The 15641-nt window shown below is 40.3% G+C and overlaps 1 long non-coding RNA gene across 11 annotated transcripts in view; it reads right to left on the reverse strand.

Moving 5' to 3' along the window:
• Nucleotides 1–15641, reverse strand: part of LOC116428552 (uncharacterized) — an 84267-nt gene that overhangs the window by 52732 nt on the left and 15894 nt on the right. For 8 of the 11 annotated variants that reach the window (XR_012998579.1, XR_012998581.1, XR_012998578.1 and 5 more), the window contains one exon: nt 4864–4922. This is a non-coding gene — a long non-coding RNA (uncharacterized LOC116428552). Of the gene's footprint in view, nt 1–23; nt 189–4344; nt 4494–4585; nt 4701–4863; nt 4923–15641 lie in introns of those variants that run through there. The other 3 variants (XR_012998571.1, XR_012998570.1, XR_012998580.1) reach the window with 2 other exon arrangements.

Consider the following 15641-nt stretch of genomic DNA (forward strand, 5'->3'; position numbering starts at 1 on the left):
ACCTTTTTCGTCTAATTTTTTACCTTGGCGCCGATTGTTCCTCCATTTCTATTTCACGACAGCCGGTCCAAACGTCATGGGAACTGTCGAACACCGAAAAGCGAAGAATTCGTTATGGCGATGTTCGACGACTGTAAAGTATTACGCTCGTCGGCAACTATCGCGAACCATTTAAATGCAAATCTGTCGTAAAAATATATCGGGATACCGCGTTTGAATTATTGGCGGCTCTGCTGTTCAGTCACGCTTATGTTGACCTCAGTTCTGCGCGGCAGTAAATACTCGTGAATCACTAGCGTATTACGCAAGGAGTCGGAGAGAGAACCGTGGAAAATGGCGACGCGACGCTGTCTCGTATTGTTTCGACGCCGAATGGAAAAAAAAAGAATGTCGGTGTTCGAGAAGCGGAGGGATAAATGAAACGTTTTAGCTCCTAATTGGTGAACTGGCTTTTGACGTGTCCAGTTTCTCTTCCTCTGATAAACGAGCTTTTGCTATCTCCATTTTAAACAGAGCAGCTGAGCTAATTACACATTTTCCAAATAGAATATCTGAACCAGAATATTATTAATTTCAGAGAAACAACTTGTTTAGATAAATATTCAATATTCCCCTATACTACTCATAATATTTTAGAACAAATTTCGAAACGATTCTACCGATAATTAAGAAAGTTATAGAATCTTTGAAATAAATAGACTGACCGGAACTCGACAGAACGATTTCTATTACCAAAGAAGTCATATAAATATTGACTTTTATGAATACTTCTAAATTATCAGTCACAAAAAAGTAATTAATCGTATTACATTATACACTACTAATAATATCACGCCTGATACAGGATTACTATGTTAAGAGGAAATCATGGGAATTGTCGTCACGCGTTTCGAGTGCGACTAATCGACGATTGTTCGGATGCAAGTTAGAAAGCGAATTTGGTAGAGAGTGACGCGCGTGCACGCCCAGCGCGATAGTAATTCTATTGCGAGGCTCGCATTATGCCAGGAGGTGGTATACTGTATTTCTCGTACATACCGACTCTCCCACACAATGCACACAGGCGTCGCGCTCGTCGTTACGGTTTTTTTCCCTTCTTTTGTGTCACTCACCATGAATTCCAATAACAGGTTCGCCAAGGACACGTCGTGATAGCATTGCACTTCACAAACGACTTAATGTCCCCCTAGCGCGCCACTTAAATAATGGCCTAAGTAACGCATCGACGTTCTAAAAACGCCGCGGGCATTCGGTCCGCGCAGTGGGAAAGGAAGTGGCCTGCCGGAGGATATAGATTCTTTTCAAACTGAACGATCCTGTCTCGGTAATCGGCTGGAAAATTGATTCGTTTGTATTGCGGCAGCTCTTCGACCAGTTAACTATATATGAACAGTCGTGGTGGCTTCTTTAACTTCAAACGATGTTTTGAACGATTTGTTTTAGAGACAAATTCAGTGGTAAGACAGTACGTTTAATAATTGATAATAAAACAAAAACTTCATTGGTAAAGTTTCTATATAGACGTACTTTTGTATTTTTATCGATTGCGATTGTTAACGATTATTCTCTTGTTAATTACAAGCACCGATTGATCAGTCGAATTCAAAACTTAAATCGTTGATGCACAATATTGTGTCGAGGAATGAAACTGTTTTTGTGAATAGATAGTCGGATAGGAAAAATATAATGAACGAGTGTTCTGTGTGTACTACAATGTAACAATCATCTTACACAGCTGCTAATAACCTCGATCTAGGTGCGATTTTAACAACGCTCTCACGCATACATGACTTCGCTAGTCAGTGGTTATCAGCCGGCATCACATAAACTTGTCTTATCTCTGTCTGCAGCTATCTACCGACATCGTAATTCATTACGACAAAAGTTAAAGAGCCGCAGCATAAAATATTGCACATTTAAAATGATAATTTCAACATTTCTATTAATAAATACATTTTTACTGCTCAATAAGCAACCGTGCAAGAAGCACTAGCTAACCACGCTTTCGTTCGCTATTATTTTCTTCCATCCATACTCTCTGTTCTTTTTACGCCGTTGAGTACTCTCCAATTAAAGTTTCATATTCATTTATTAAACAAACAACTCTATAAAAACCAGCAATTTTTCAAATCGTTCACAACACCGCTACGACACCCATACCAATTAAATACCAACAAACCCACTAGTCGCCGAGGACAACGAATCTGTCAAACCACTCGAAAACAATTGCAATAAGAGAATCGGCATCGAATAAAAACATTTACGTAACTAGATAATATCAACCACAAAAACGTTGACGCGAAACCATTAACGGTCATTACGAACGTCATTCGTCTTCATTACGAAAGAATAAGCGGCACCACGCGAAACGCTAGAAATTCTGGTGTCAGTCAACCGGTCGAAGCGAATAAACGAAACACAACGAAAAAAAGAGGAGATCTGTAATTGATCGAAGGTGAGGCGGGTTCGAAAGTCGAACGGATCGTCGAGCGAGGAAGGAACAGCGGACAAAAGGAAGAAACGAGCGGCGTCTGAAAGGAACGAGCGAAGAAGGAAGGGATCAGCAGCGTTAGGCGATGGTGGGGAACGCGAGCAAAAGGGAAACGACTAAAGAGGAACGGGACCGACGGCAGAGGAGGTGTGAGCCGGTGACTAACGATCCTCCTGACTAACGCTCTGTCTATCGACGCCGCTAATTCGTCATTTCTCGCACGTCGAGTGATTCACGGGCTTCCAACAGGATAACGAGGAGCCGGTCGTCACCGTGATACACAGGCCGGCCATTATACGCGGGCTCCGCTCGGTTGTTCTCGTTTCGACGATTACAATGATTCGTTGTTCTCCCGGCCGGGCATTTACGAGAGGATCCGCTCGGGAAGAGGCATCGAGCGCCGATTGCACAATTATGCGAAACACCGGCGAGACGGACGAATTACGCGGCCAATAATTGGAGCAAACGGTCTCCATTGAGATCATTCTTCCGACCGATGAATTGAAACGAACGACGTGACGCGGCGTCCAGCGATCGCTCGATGCTTGACGAGCCGGCTCGCTTCGGAAAATATTATTCGTCGGGACGATTCCGCCGAGAGCGACGGCCGCTCTGCGCGGGCTCGTCTTTGATTGTTATGAATTTTTCAAACGAGCTCGGGGATTTCGGGAATATTCCACTGTTGCGCCGGGGTTGTGCTTTTAGAGGTTTCGGGGAGGTTCTGGCTTTTTTAGGCGGACGTTCGTGGGTTCGGCTGGAAGATAGAGCTGACGTTGAGAGAATTATAGAGATTTATAGAGTCGGAGTTATAGGTTGGTTAAGGGGAAATTTTTTATAAATCATTCTTTCGGAGAATTCAAAATTTTAAGGTTATTGTTGAGAAACATAAAATTACGATGGCAACTAGTTTTTCCTGAGAAATATTATGGAAGGAATTATACCTGGGGGTTGTGTATATTTCTTGCATAAAAATGGATAACAATTTGCAGTCTGTTACCACGTGGACTGTCACGAAAACCTTCGGAGTTTAATGTATTGCTTGTTCCTTTCTGGCAAAGATAAAAGGGAACAGTTGCTTATTATTTGGTATCGCAATGCTGACGTTACACTGTTATCTAGTTATTTACGCCATTCAACGTTTCCATTCGGCATTAGTTGTCTGAAAAATTATTTTCAAGTAATTTGGACACTCCGGTCATATGAAAAAATGCACAGCACATCTATGGTATAATGCTTTTTATAATATTCGTTAGAGAAATTTCCTATTGTAATTTTATTTTAAATTTTCTACTTTACAGAACAATACTTTCTTCAAGACGATCAACCCTTTACACGATTAACAACGGAACGATTACGAGCATCGCAACCGCTGTACACAGATTCACGGTCTGCGCCACGGAGCACAGTCCAGTGGTTTTTCACAATGTCGGGCGAGGAAGGAAGAGGAAACTGAAGAAAGAGCAAAGGTAAAGTTTGCCACGAACTCGTAAGCGTTCCTTAAAGGTGTCACGTCGCGAAGGATTGCTTTATCCGGGGCGGAGCGATGGCGCTCGGTGTTTCAAACTTATACGAGCAAATATACTCGGAACAGACCGAGGCAAATTGGATTCTGTGAAGGTGGAAGGAAAGAGAGTAATTGACATACAAATATTTACGCTGCAAGATTGACGGGCGCGAGAGTTTGAACTCCTTCCGGAAGTTGGCCGGTTGCTTTGAATTCAAATCTATTTTGTTGGTATACGAGTTCTTTTGTTTCTCGTGTTATCATTTCGCATAGTATCATTCTACGTTCAATACACTACGAGGTGTTTCGTATTATCGGAGTTGATTTTGTCGATTTACGTCGAGCGTACCGATTTTACGATTTCTCTCTATTAAGTGATTTTTATTCCTGCTCAGCTGCGAGGCTCCGAAGAGTTAATTCGAAGAAGAGATTATTACTATATTCCAAGTGAAAGCAATCGTTATGATCGTAGAATGTGTAGGCCACTGTATATATTACCTAAAAGGAACAAGCGCTATAATGTGCCTGATATAACGCGTTAAGAGCTACGGCAATAAAACTGTACTCATAAATTTTAGTTTAGAGCTTACTCGCAATTTTTAACCAACTAAGTCATCTGGTACTTTACAAAGAAATTTCTTCCACGGGGAATTATTTAGTTTCCGGTAATGTCATTATATTTCCCTTGTTTTGCAATGGTTTTGCCTGAAACATTTTAATCAATGAAGCTACTGAAATAATTGGAGTTGACGGAAGTTATAGAATGAACTTCTCCAATTAATTGAAACAGTATTCTTTTCCTTTTTTTTCTCATTTAACTTCCGATTCTGTTGTACGTTTGAACGCGAATGGTAATGGCGAAACTCACTTGTAATTGGAGGCTAGTGCCGTTTTGCGTCGCTTTGTGCTCGGGAGTCATGGATCCTCCTGAAACAGAATGTATACATTAGCTCAGTAAAAAATACATTGCAATTTATATATCACTATTCAAACTACATTTAATAATTTAATATATTTATTCAGTTAGACTGTTAGGATCATTATATATTTATTTAGTCAGACTATTTGAAGTTACTTCATTAAAACAAAGACGTAGATAATTCATTACATTAACTAAGTTGTAGGTGTTAATTGCTTAAATACAACATATCGTCTTTACAGAATATAAATAATACTCAAGAGAAAAAATTTCCACGACTTCCGCCATATTGTATCATGCCTTACAATATTATATGAAAATACACATAAATGTAATTGCCCTTTTTTTCTGCACAAAATACGAAACGTTGATCGTCGCAAATATGCGACGCTGGTAACGAACGTGGTAATAATGAATTTTAATCAGAGCCAACCTGTATACTTATTTAGAAGGTTGCGCAAGTTGAAAACTGTTAAAGTTCAAGACCAAGAGGCAGAAGAAATCTTAAGAAAATTGAAAACTACCCCAATGAATCTCGCCGTGCACACAATCGCGTCTTCGCGGGGCACTGAAATTCCAAACTTTAAAGTTTGACAGCCGACAGAGCTACAAAGTCCGAAGTTCTGAACAATACGGGGGTTCAAAATACTTCTCGACAATCCAGTACAGTTGCTGAACTTCGGAATCTATTTGCCTCGTTATTCCGGAGTTCTAATTCCATCCCCAAACTTCCGAGGAACCGTTCGCCAATGGAAACAACAGGGAAAAAATCACGCCAAAAATACCTTCGTCCATCCCGCCTAGCCGACAGGCGCGTTACAAAAATCTCTAATTACCAAAAAACATTCCATTGAAAACCGCTGGCGTTCCCAATTAGAAAACTGCTGATTTTTATACATTTAAGGGGAATTTAAAAGTGCACAGTTGCGCAGAATGCACGCGATACGAAAAATATACGAAATATCCAAAGCGTAGCTGTTAAAATATTTGTTAGGAAAATCCACGCTCTATAATAACACCATTTTTTTGTATCTTTCTCAATGATCAATCTTCCTCCATCGATTTTCCTATTTTTCCTCTTTCAAATCTATTACTCCCGAGAATAGGAATTTCCATAGAGATCCTCGATCTACCAATCGAATTTCCCGTGATTCCCAAATCCTAGGCCAGAAGCACCGAACACGGGTCACGTTCATTATCTCGTTATACAGCGTATTTCGATAACAGTCCTCGAGGCGTCATCCCCGTTTCACGCCCGGCCCGAAAACCCTTGAAAAGCCTGAAGTGCGCTCGAGCAAAAACGCGGCGAAGTTTCAATTGCCGGACCATAACGATTACAATCTAAAACTCTCGTCGCCGACAATTTTTGCCCGTTACGAACTGTCCGTCTTCTCATAACAGCACGGTGACGTTAAAACCTTTGGGGTTAGGGCGGCCATCGCGGCAACGGTCATCAACGCTGTCGCTCCGGTTCCCATTTAAAACACCCCGGGCAGCGACTCTTAACAAGAAAAACGACGGATGAGCCGGGAAGAGTAATTCAACTGTCGCCATTACTCGTCGAAGGCAAGATTAAACGGGGAATATCGATGGGCAGGCCAGCAGTTCCAGCGTGGCGAACAACGGGGCTGCGTTCGCGCGTTCGACCGGGTTTCCCGGGTCTCATTTTCTATGCGGACCGGCGTCCATCGGTTGTGTACACGTCGTTAGCAGCCACTTGTCACAAATCCACTTCAATTTCACGCGGCGCGAGGCTGTCCGTCCATTCTTCCTTTTTCCACCCCGAGACCGCCGACGTTTCATCCACCCTTTTACCTCCTTACCCTGTGGCTCTGCCGTCGTGGGCTCCTTTGTGTCATTCTTGCTGCTTCTTGCCGGCATAATCGTTTGAAACCTTGCTGGATACGTATATTTTCAGAATATTCTCCCCGTTACTGTCGCCTGTTCGAAATGTTCTTCGAAGTTTAGAAAAATGAACGGATAATAGTGTGACAGAGGAAACGTTAAGGTTTTGTTTGAGAAAGTTAGCTTCCGTTCGTGATACGGATTGGAAAAGACTGATATAGGTTCTAATTGGAACTCGAATAAACTAGAATCCTTTAATCCAAAATGTCATAATTTCGTCAATAATTTAAATCTCAATAGTAGACATCCTTTCAGAATGTTTATAAAATATATCTATAATATTATGTGAAACAAGTTCTATTTTATCCATTTTAAACCTTCATCTCTTAAACAGTTTACCGAACCACTACTTGAATTATTCCGTTCAAAATGTTGCAGCTTCAATTCTTAGATTCCGTTCTATAGTACCTATTTAATAATATTTCGGAAATATCTACAAACGAAAATACATATAGAAGAAACGAATTCTTCGAAATATTCGAACGATTACGTGCTGTCAACCGAGCGTATCATCTCGCGGTGAGCTCGGTATCCACGAAGCAGCCGCCATTCCTCTTTCTGTCTATCGGCGCTAACAAGACGGACGATTCAAATTGCCCGCAGCCTCGTTCCGCCTCTCTCCACCCTTCACGGAAAAGAACCGGAGGACAGAAGTGTCTTCCGACCGTGTTCCTATCGCGCTTGTTTCGGAGCAGCAATTACCGGGACCCGAGCGAAGCCAGATACGACGAGGGAGGATTCCAGCGACACGATCGAAATCACGCATAACGACTCTCGGCAGAGTTAGGTCAGTTTAGGAGTTCGCTAGTTTCTTCCCTCCTTGTTAATTGTTTCGGGCCAGCCCCGACGGTATTCCACTCGTTTAGGGTACCGGAGCTCACGAGTTTGCGTCTTATCTATTGATTCGAATGAGCTCCCTCTGATCGTTCAGCTAGCAACGACGGCGGTTACGCTTTCGCTTTTTGACTTTGGTCTGCTTCGCTGGTATCTCGATGGCATTATTAGTTTTCGTTCGTTTCTTAACACGTTGCGTACCGGCAACGAGAAATTTCATTTTTACGTAAAGACACTTAGCCGTGCAATTTTGCTAATTGTCACAGCGTTTCAGAAAATAATAAATTTGATTCGAATTGATTATCTATTTAAAATATATTACATAAGAATTTGGTATCTGAGTTTTTCTGTATGTAGTGATATAAGTTGATCTCACTGAAAATCGTCATTAACAATTCAGTTTTCTGGAAATTAGCCGGTACGTAATGTAGCACTAAAGTATCACCAGAATAATTTTCCTATTTCGCGATTATTAACATCTTGAAAGTGTTAAGTGTCTGAAATGATTTGGAAAATAAATAGTTTCACTTGAATATATGAAAACACCGAAGAACATTTATTGTCAGAAGTTTTGTAAGGATTATTTGTATCGTAAAGACTCACTTAACCTTTCTAAGTTCGAGTGGAATATTAGTTTTCTAATATCAATTACGGCGCTAAAGAGTAAACGTGTATATACATAGAACAAGCGCGGATTGTTTTCATTTTTCAATGAATTGTAAACAGTGAAATAGTTGTGAATGCAATTATAGTTCAAGGGGCTAACGTTTACCTATCGCTGGGTAGTCGCTTTCGAAAATCATTACGTCTTTCGATTTTAATCTGATCTTATATTCGATTCGTCGGTGTATTTTTTAAATGGTAACGTGTGCTTCAACATTCTTTACATCGCAACTAAAATATTATTCACTGGGTTTATTTAATATTAAGAAATTCTAGTGTCATTTAGAATTCTGCATTTTTCATTTTTAATTCTCCATTGTTGACACTCGATGCTATTGGTTGATCATGTGTTCCACCGAACTCCGAGGTGTTACGACAACGTTAATGTCAGCAGACCGCTAACCTCGCGTTAGATTTGCGTACAGAATCCGGCATTCCACTTAACGCGAGTCAATATAGATTCAATTCGCGGATCCTCACGTTCAACAGGGATCACCGCGGCAATACCTCGAAAATTAGCGACTTCGATGCCTGCGGAGGCGTTCCCGGCCTAGACGGCTGAGAACTTCCCGAATTGTTCCTCCGAGCGATCTATGAACTTCGCTCGCGCGAGACACGTACATATGTGAAAAGTTATTAAACTTTGAAATTGCGCGGGAACTTCATAAACGTCTCGCGCGTCGCTGAAATTTCTGACACGGGCACGCTTCTTCCAACGCGTGAACCTCGTCGTCTCGCTTCAGACACGCGGTAAACCTCGCTTTCCATTTTTCTGTTTTACTTGTAAATTTCAACTCGCGTAAGCAGCTTAAATTATTCGTGACAATAACGATGCACCTGTTCGACGAGAAATGAAACAAGTTGTTCGAAAATGTTCATTAATATTTTTGTACTTTTTCTTCAACGTTGTGTCGACGTTTTTGCGGTACAAGTACTATTATAACAGATTCGAGCTGAAAGAAACTACAGGGAGTTCCTTGGAGAGTATAAAACTTGCAAAATTTCTTTAATAATGTATAAGACGGATGCCTCGAACTGTCATCAATTCTGCAGATGTCTAATAATAAATTTACTGGAATTTCGTTCGATTCAACGTGTCGAGGTAGACCTCGACAGTTGAACGAGGGGTGAGAACGAGAAACGGCGAGCTGCATCTCTCGAAGGTGGTGATAAAAGGGGAGTCCTGTTCATGGGAACCTAAATCCTGTCAGCAGGATGGCTTCCATCTTTTCGCCTCTGCCTTATCGTTATTGAGCCCTTTGGAACAGTAGGATTGGCCTTTATTTATTTACGAGCGAGACTATCTTTTGGCACACTTTGCTTGGTACGTTGGGAAAGGTGTATTTAGCTTGTTTCATCATAGGCTCCTTCAGTTTTATATTCCCTGAATGCGAATATTCTTTTGCTCGTATTCTGTATATACTATAGAAGACATAATTGAAAAATCGATGAAAGAGATATTACAATTTCTCCTTCAAATATCTTAAGAAGCACTTTATATGTACTTTCGATCCTCATTCCACGGCTGATGAAACAAAACCGGCAAATAATTATGACGAATATTAAGTCAACAATCACTCGACTTTTCAGAACCGACATTTGGCGGACGGTAAATTAATTTCAAGATTCGGCTAAGTGGTCAGATTCTCGCTGAAGATTAAAACAGTCGTATTTAAAAAGAACAGTCCCGGTGGACTATTCAGCGAACGTGATCTCTTTAAAGCTCTATTAAATCAGAGCACTCGAGATTCAATGACCGTCATATTTTATTCATTAGCAGGGATTAAAATCGTCCTCCTTTTTCATCCACGTGGGTGACTTCATCGAATCTTTAAAGAACATCTTCCCGATACAATGAAATTTTTTTAAGAACCCACAGATATCAAGTTACAGTTGACACTAATTCATTCTTCACAATTACAATTAACATAAATCACAGTGTCCAATAACATCTATTCATAAAAGAAAGAACTAGCTCCAACTTTAACGTCCAAAGTTCAAATCATTAGATTAAATGATCTCCTTAATGCTTCCCAATTATCTCAATAGCAATTACGCACCAGTCAATAATTATAATAACCTCTCAACTATCTCAATTATAATTACACATCAATCAACAATTACAACACTCTCTCAACTATCTCAATTATGATTACACATCAGTCAACAATTATAACACTTCCTCAATCGCCTCAATTATACTTACACATCACTCAACAATTACAATAATCCCCCAGCAAACGTTCATTTCATCCCAACATTATCAATCTCTCTCAACAATCTTACCTTTCCCAAAGACCCGCATTAAAACCATTATATCCACATCCTCATACGATTAACAATATTCCCAAGAACACATCCCCCGAACTTCCTCGCAAACCGCTCTTCCGATCGCAAGAAGTGGAACCCACCCAAGTTTCGACTTCTTTAAATACAGCCACCACCGCTCGGGGCGGCAGACGGAGGAAGATTGCTCGGTTACATCCAGCGATCATAGAGTATCCTTCATCCGGGCTGCTTTATTCATCCGGCCCGGTTTCTTCCCGCGAGAGCCTTACGCTCGGAACCGAGCGTTACAACGTTTTTATGGGGCGTGCCCCCTGTGGAGAGGGGTTCCGGAGGGGGGGAGGGCGCAGATTCATCCGGCCTCGTTTAGATACGACTGCTACGTCAATTCAGATACACCGAAATTGCGCAAACCGGCGGGCATAACCGCGGCAGTAAAATCTTCATCGCCCCCCTCCCCCCTTCGCCATCGCTGCCAACCCCTCACCCTATGACCCCGCCGCGTCCCCCGCGAGCTCGACGATACCCTTCGTCTTCTTCTTCTTCTTCTTCTTCTTCTTTTTTTCCATCTTTCCACCCCTCGACCTTTGACCCCGTCTTCCGCGCTCGTATTACACGTCTACCAGCGCACCCCCATTTTTCTAGGCAACGTTACGTCCGTTACGTCCCTTCCGTCTCTCGAGCCCGGAGACAGAGATGTCGGCCATTTCTCGCGCGAATCAAACGGTTAAGGGTGGATTCCGTAACGCCGGTTCGGCACCGGTATTGTACAAAGATTTTTTTTATGGGATTCTTACGGCTGCGTTTGGAATCTTTGTTGCCACTAGCATCTTTGATGGTTCCTTCGGAGTAGCTGGGTGTCTTGTGGCGCGGTCGCGGAGGGCTGGCTTTGATGGGCAGAATTGGAATGTGGAAAGTTCTGGAAAAATGTGGATAAACGTAGAAAGTTGCGGGAAATGATAGAAAACTGTGGGAAATTATGGAAAATTATGGAAAGTCGTAGAATACGCATTTATTAGGTGCGGAGAGGAGAATTTTGTTCGGTGGTTTCGATGGTACGCTCGGTGAATGGATGCAAGAGTGAAGTTTGGAACATTTGCATTTAACTTTGCGCTTTAGAGCGGATTGATGGTGAGAAAGTTATTTTGAGGAGTTTGATAATTTTCCTCATTAAACTGTTTTTACTGTTAGTTTTATGGTATTTGTGTGTAACAAGAAGAAATTTCGTTATTGTGTTTCACTTTGATGCAGTTAAATGAGTATCGAACAGTATTTTGGTAATTGCGAATTTAGGTTTTACGTATTAAATTATCGAGAGTGCATTTAGTTTTAGTGTTGCGTGATTTTTAGATGTTTAGTACAATTATTCGTGTACTCGACAATTCAATTTAAATTGAGATTCTTCGTAAAATATAGGTTTTTATAATTGTTTGTTACATAAACCATTTGTAACTTGCAACGGTCAATAAATATACGTTCCGCACCTCAGAGGTAAAGCATTTGCGGACGCGTGTTCGTGTGTCGCTCTTTTTTTGTGGTTTCGAGGTAAAACAACGTGAGTCACGTGTTTTCACTTTCGAGACATTGCGGTTTAAGGTTTGCGGTTTGCAGCCATGTATTCCTGACTGTTGACTTTGCTGTTATTATATTCCTATGACAAGAAGGAACAACCTTTTTTGTTACATTCTCTTTTTACTAAAACACGATATCCGTTTTTAGGTGTCACTCGATACTCGATCTCAAACTTTCTGAAAACACGTGCACTAACAACTTATTGGTTAAATTATATTGTTAAAAAACATATTAAAATATCATTCCATATTATTCAAGAGGAATTAACCATGATAAAAAAGAAAAATAATACACATCATTATTTTATAATTACTATTATATTACTTATCTTCACTAGAATGTAAAATATCAATAATGACTGTACTAAAGTTCAACACATCCATTCCCATCTTCTAATAATTTTAAATTCATTAGTTCGTCTTTCACATTGAAGAAAGGTAATACAACATGTTAGAACTATCAAATAGTCAAGTTGACTTTTCATAATTCTTCTATAGAAGACTTCGAACATTCAGAACTGAGTTTAAGTATTATTAAAACAATTTCTTTAGAAATTTCTCAGAGGATCTATTGTTTTTTCAACAATTGTAAAAGAAGAATTTAGGAATTTGATAGTTCTAATGTTAAACTACAAACGTAAGTCAGCTCTTCTCATCCAGCACGAGCGTACAGATAAAACAATAAGCGCAGAAAATCTTCTAACTTTTATTCCATGAACGAAGTGTATATAAAACGAACGAACGTTAGAGGATGACTAACGCCTTTTGCAGCTAGATCTCTAAAGGAAATGGGCGAACGTTTCCATTTCCCACCGACTTATTCCATGTTTTATGAAATCGTTTCGCGGCAGACGCAGAGGTTTAGTAAATTTCACAGTGTATATTAACGCGCGCGCTCGCGTGTTTAGATTCAGCGGAAGTATTTACGCAAGAAGGTGTTGAATCACAACACACGCCGATGCTCGGCGAGTTGAGGTTTCATCCTCGCCTTGTTTCCGGTGAAACTGCATCTCCCGTAAACGTCATCTTCGCGCTGTAAGTGCAGAAATGTGTTTACACACCGCCGGAAATGGACGTAAACCTTCGCAAAATGGTTGCTGATATTTCAGCGTCGGATTCGACCAGCGCAAATCTCTGCTCGGAAAACAAACGATCCCTCGTCTATTATGAACGATCCGCGCTTTTAATTTCCGACCAAATAGTTGTTAACGTCACGCGGAAATATTGGATTGCGCCGTGTATAACATTCCCCGCGGCACGGAAAAAAATACTGTGCAACGATGAAAAAACAAACAATCGAAATGAAAGTACCTAAATTGAATGCTAATTGGTCGGTTCAATAATAATTTAGAATTCGTAAGAGATTTTGTTTGAAAATATTTTAAACGAAAAAACCAGTTATTTATATTACTATTTTATTGAAAATTCTTCGCGTTTTAGTACATTAAATAAATTCTGAGTTGAAAACTGAAACATGACAATGCACAAGAGAATAATGTACTTTTTCAACCCTTTGCGACGGTATGTCACTAGAAATATTGAACATTTTCCAATTAGATACAAACGATATTTTCTGAAAGCGACTGAACGAGAAATCATACGCAGATTAAGCAGCAAAGTTCTATTTGTTTCAATATTTCACGCATTGGCGAGTTATACAAAGCTCAATACTAAATATTAAATTTTATAATTCTATGTACTAAATTAAGTAGCCACTGAGAGTAGCCATTGGGGCGAAAAGGATTACAGTACTTTTACATGCAAAAATTGTCTCCTTTAACGTAGAAAGGGAAACGAACTTCACTAGAAACTTGATTAGAAACCACAATCTTTTCTATCTCCAAGTTGCGTCATCAATAAAACGAATAGAAACTGAAACGAAAGATTATGAAAAGGTTCCTCGTACGATCAGTGAATGCCCGAAATTCGCGAAACGTTAAACGCGAATTGTTCGTTTACCAGGTACACGGTGATTTAAACGCAGGTTGGAATTTTCGGTAGAATTAACGTCTGCCAATGGCCATATTCACGCACGAAGCGACACGTTCGCCATATCAGCTCCGCGGGCCGCGATCTATAAAGATGAATCGCTGTATTTCCATTGATATTTGTTTCGGCTCCCATTCATTCCCGTAATTTATGCTTCGATTTCATATTCCATCTACTGGACTCTATCTATCAAGTCAATTTATATATGGATGCGTTGCGCCGAGGGGAGAGGGGTCGAGGTTGTCTGTGATGAGGGTGGTAGCGCCGGTGGTGGTGGTGGTGGTTGAACACACATATTTATGCATGACATGAAAATTTAAAAGCGGCACGGATGCGTGCACCGACATTTTATATTTTATAATCTCCTATCACACGGAACACAACAGAATTTTCACGTTTTTTCCGGGGAACCGGTTTATACCGGCAGCCATACATTTTTTTCCTGCGAGCTTTACCCGAGGAAATGTTCCTCCAGCTCGAAACTGAAATTTTATCGTGTTCGCTGCGCGATACAAATTTCCCCTGAATTCGTCCCGATGCCAGGATGCTTAATTCCACGGAAATTCGGGACAGCGAAATAATGGAATTCGTCGCTTTGTGCGAATGAAATATAACGGGCTTCGAGGTTTCAATTTTTTTCTCCATTCCGTGTAAAGCAAAACGACTCCTCGGCTTTTACTGTCGGAAACATTGGCATGTACTTGTCACTTTTATCGATGATTTTCTGGTTGATCCATTTGTGAAGGTACATTATTATGTAAGTGACTTAATTGATTTCATTGTTGCAGAATATTATCTTCTAAATACAGTAAATGTGAAACATATGGGATTATTACATGATAATATAATGTTTAAAAGAATTTATTAAGGATCAGTTGAAGATAATATATTAAGAACACACATTGTTAATGTAATTACGAAATGAGAGATTGAAATACTCTGCAGTTTAATTAAGTCAAGATAATAATTAAGTTAGAAATTACAGTACAATGAAAGTTACTTTCTTGGCATTATTTGACGGAAAGTAATTATTAAGACAAAAGTGATCTTCTGTAGAGTGGACACCTGGTGCAGTCGGTGTCGTACTAAAGAATTTAATTAAGAGACTGAACCGCCGCGGCATTATTTCAGCCGCTTTTACATTTTTATTTATGGCTCGCGTATTCTAGAATGCGCGACAGGTGGCACAACCGACAAGGAGATGATTCCTCATGCAGAAATACCTTGAAAATGTATAATGAAATTTTGTCTATAAGACTTTATTTGTGGGATATTAAATTAATTTTATTACGCGAAACGAGAATTAAAACATCATTCAAGTCGCATACTAATTACACATAAAACGTTACACACGAAAGGTATTCGTAAAAATACTCAGAACGTATTTTTCTTCAGCGCCCCACTTTCGCGCTAAAGGGATGAAACTACCCTTCAAACTTTCGCGAGCAAAAGCTATTCAACTGCGTAACTCGAAAAACA

This window comes from Nomia melanderi, chromosome 1 (genome assembly GCF_051020985.1).
Source record: "Nomia melanderi isolate GNS246 chromosome 1, iyNomMela1, whole genome shotgun sequence".
Classification (NCBI taxonomy): domain Eukaryota; kingdom Metazoa; phylum Arthropoda; class Insecta; order Hymenoptera; family Halictidae; genus Nomia; species Nomia melanderi.